The sequence below is a fragment of the Camellia sinensis genome, chromosome 8 (assembly GCF_055761805.1).
Source record: "Camellia sinensis isolate YWXY chromosome 8, ASM5576180v1, whole genome shotgun sequence".
NCBI classification, from domain to species: domain Eukaryota; kingdom Viridiplantae; phylum Streptophyta; class Magnoliopsida; order Ericales; family Theaceae; genus Camellia; species Camellia sinensis.
Window position 1 is genome coordinate 143,752,779 of NC_138968.1, and position 4,054 is coordinate 143,756,832.

Genomic DNA, 4,054 nt, shown 5'->3' on the forward strand with positions numbered 1-4,054 from the left:
TTTTTTAAACCTACCTTGGTGAATTTGTTGTAGTTTTTATTGATGATATTTTGATATACTCAAAGAATAGACTTGAACATGAACAACATCTGAGGACTTTTTTGCAAACACTTAGGGAAAAGAAATTATTTGTCAAACTAAAGAAATGTGAATTTTGGTTAGATGAAGTTATCTTCTTAGTGTATGTTATCAACAAGGAGGGAATTTCAGTGGACTCGCAGAAAATAGAGGCAATTTTGAATTGGCCTACATCGACAAATGTAACAGAGGTCCACAGCTTCATGGGCTTAGCTGGGTACTACAGAAGGTTTGTGAAGGACTTTTCAAAAATAGTCGTGCCTCTTACCCAACTGACACGCAAAGGACAACCGTTTGAATGGAACGACAAAAGACAATCTGCCTTTTATGAACTAAAAACGAGACTGACCACTGTACCAATATTGACATTACCCACAGGTACGAAAAACTTTGTAATTTTCAGTGATGCGTCTAATAAGGGTTTGGGTTGTGCATTAATGCAGAATGGAAGGGTGATTGCCTACGCCTCTCGGCAGTTGAGGCCACATGAGAAGAACTACCCAACGCATGATTTAAAATTGGCCGCAGTGGTGTTTGCTTTGAAAATCTGGCGGCACTACTTGTATGGGGCAAAGTGTGAAGTTTACACGGATCACAAAAGCCTAAAGTACTTCTTTACATAGAAAGAGCTAAATATGCGACAAAGAAGATGGCTTGAATTGATAAAGGATTACGATCTTCAAATTCAGAACCACCCCGAGAAAGCCAATACAGTTGCCGATGCCTTGAGCAGGAAATCGACAGGGAATTTAGCTTGCTTGCTTACTGAACAGAAGGAAATTATACTAGATTTTGAGAGAACCGGGATTGAAGTCTTATTACACGAGCAAACTGGGTTGGTCGCTGTTATTTCAGTTGAACCAGCGATGATTACTGAAATTAAGCAAAGGCAAAAGGAGGATGAATTCCTCAAGAAAGTGATTGATGAATTTGAGGCAAGTCTGAAAGCAGAGTTCAGCATTGAAAGTGAAGTATTGAGATTTTGAAACCAAATTTGTGTCCCAAATGTTCCGGAACTAAAGAAGAGAATTCTAGATGAAGCCTATAAATCAATGTTTGCTATGCATCTGGGTAATAACAAAATGTATCGGGATTTGAAGCAAAGCTATTGGTGACCCAAAATGAAGAAAGAAATTGCAGAGTATGTGTCCAAGTGCCTTCAATGTCAGCAAGTTAAAGTTGAACACCAAAAATCGGGGGGTCTACTTCAACCTCTCTCTATTCCTGAATGGAAATGGGGGCATGTGACTATGGACTTTGTTGTTGGTCTACCTCGAACTCCTCGAGGCATGGACTCCATTTGGGTTGTAGTTGATAGACTGACTAAGTCTGCACATTTTCTACCTGTTAAAACTACATTTGATGCTTATCGACTGGCTACTATACACGGAGTCCCAGTATCTATTGTCTCGGATAGAGATCCAAAATTTGTGTCTAGATTGTGGAAAAGTTTGCAAAAAGCTGTAGGGACAGAATTGAGGTTTAGTACCGTATTCCATCCACAGATAGACGAGCAATCAGAATGGACAATATAAACCTTAGAAGATATGTTAAGAATGTGTGCCTTGGATTTTCAAGGGAGTTGGGAAGATTATTTGCCACTAGCAGAATTTGCAAACAATAACATCTTCCACTCCAGCATCGGTATGGCACTATACGAGGCTTTATATGGTAGAAAGTGTAGATCACCAATTTGTTGGACGGAAGTCGGGGATAGGGCTTTACTTGGGCTTGAAATTGTGCAAGACACTTCCGAGAAGATCAAAATTATTCAACAAAGGCTCAAAACTGCTCAGAGTCGACAAAAGAATTATGCAGATGTTCGAAGAAGACCTCTTGAATATGAGGTTGGTGATCATGTGTTTATTCGTGTGACACCGATGAAGGGCCAAGTAAGATTTGGAAAGAAAGGTAAATTGTCGCCCCATTACATTGGGTCATTTCAAATTCTGAAAAGACTTGGTCCCGTTGCTTATCGAGTCGCTTTGCCACCGGGATTCGAACGAATACACAGTGTATTCCACGTATCAATGTTGAAGGGTTATTTTCGAGATCCGTTTCATGTGATTGATTATCACCGGATAGCTCTTGATGAAAATATGGAATACGCAGAATGGCCGGAACGAATCATTGACTGACAAGTGAAACAGTTGAGAAGCAAGTCCATCTTGATGGTGAAAGTAGAATGGAAAGAACACTATGGGACAGACGCTACATGGGAAAAAGAGGATGAAATGTGACTACACTATCCATATTTGTTTCCAGACGAAGGTAAAATAAGTTTGGAGGACCAAACTTCATAAAGGAGGGAAGACTATGATAACCCTGTCCCGTGTTATGCTAATTAATCTTAATTATGGTTGTGATTATATACTTGATATGGTTTTGTGTGATAATTACATGATTATATGTGTTTTTGTATTCTATTTGTTCACCTTAGGAAAATCTGTTTGATTTTCTACTTTAGAATTTAAATTGAAAGTTATAGAGGCAGCAGGAACAGAAATTGACTACGCCATTGTAATTGGCATAATTTTTAGAGCCCATGGTGAAATTTAATTGAAAACTGATTCGGAACGAATTAATTAGTTTAAACTGATTGAATTAAGTACCATTACTTAGCCCTAATCAAGTTTGATTAGGAAAGCTTATATAAGGAGCCCTATTACACTTAACTTCATTCTTTTGAGCTCAAATCTGACAATCACACTCTACAGAGAGAGAGAGGGCCAGTTCTAGAGAGAGGAAAAGCAAGAATTGTGTATTTCAGCTCAAAATTTGTGAAGTTGGAAGCTACACTCAAGACTGAACTACTTTTGTGAAGATTAGAGCTCCTAGGTGAGTAAATTCATGAGTTTGAGTTTGTGATTTTGTGAATACAAGATTAAATAGTAATCAAGGACATGAATTGAATTGATCATGATGAGATTGAAGTCTATATGCACATGCATGCATAAAATTGCCAAGATTTTGCATAATCAAGCATGAGGCATGTTGAATATGATGAATTGAGCACCAAATCATACATGCATGCATATTCCTAGTAGATTCCATGTTTTTGAACATCATTTGTGCCATTTAAAGTGGAATTAGAGTCAATAATTGACATGCATGAATGATCCATGGAGATATGAATTGTATGAAGTTGAATGCATGAGATTTGAAACTTATGAAGGGAACTCAAGATGATTTTGTGAATGGACCATGATTTTGAACAATTGGCCTCATATTACTTATGTCCTCATGATATGTAATGTGTTCCCACGCTATTGAACCAAAAACATGAGTTTTGGGCCTTTGAATGCTAAGTTTGAACTTCAAGAATAATTCGAGAAATTCCAGAATTTGGCATGTCCACTCGAGCGGGGGAAGGGCCGCTCGAGCGTGAAATGTTAGTTCCCAGAAGTTTTGCAGACGTGATGTTTGCTCGAGCAGGGAGAGTTACGCTCGAACGTCCAGTCACACGTTTGACTCTCAGCTCAAGTGTCCGAAGTCACGCTTGAGCGTAAAAATGAGGCAACCAATACTTTTGCAGACAAAAGGGGTCTGCTCGGGGAGCCCTGTTTGGTGTTTCATTTTCTGTTCTCTTTCATTTCTAAGCACTCTTAGGCATGCATTGAGCATTGTAAATGGATTAAGAAGATAAGAAAGAGGCCTAAGAGGGGTGAATAAATTAAGAACGGATTGAATTGTTTGTGACCCGATGTGTGTTATGATTTATGTAGGGTCGAGCACAAGGGCGAATCCACCGGCAGAACACTGTGAGTAATATCTTAGTAAAGATATTGGAAGTATGTTAATTGTCCAATTGCTTACTCCTATTTGAGTTCATAAGTTTGTTAATTTGAATTGTGGACGAACATTCGTCATACCATGAATGATTGGGCCAAAGGCTGTCGGATATGAATGATTGGGCCAAAGGCTGTCGGACATAATTGATTGGACCAAAGGTCATCAGACATAAATGATTGGGCGA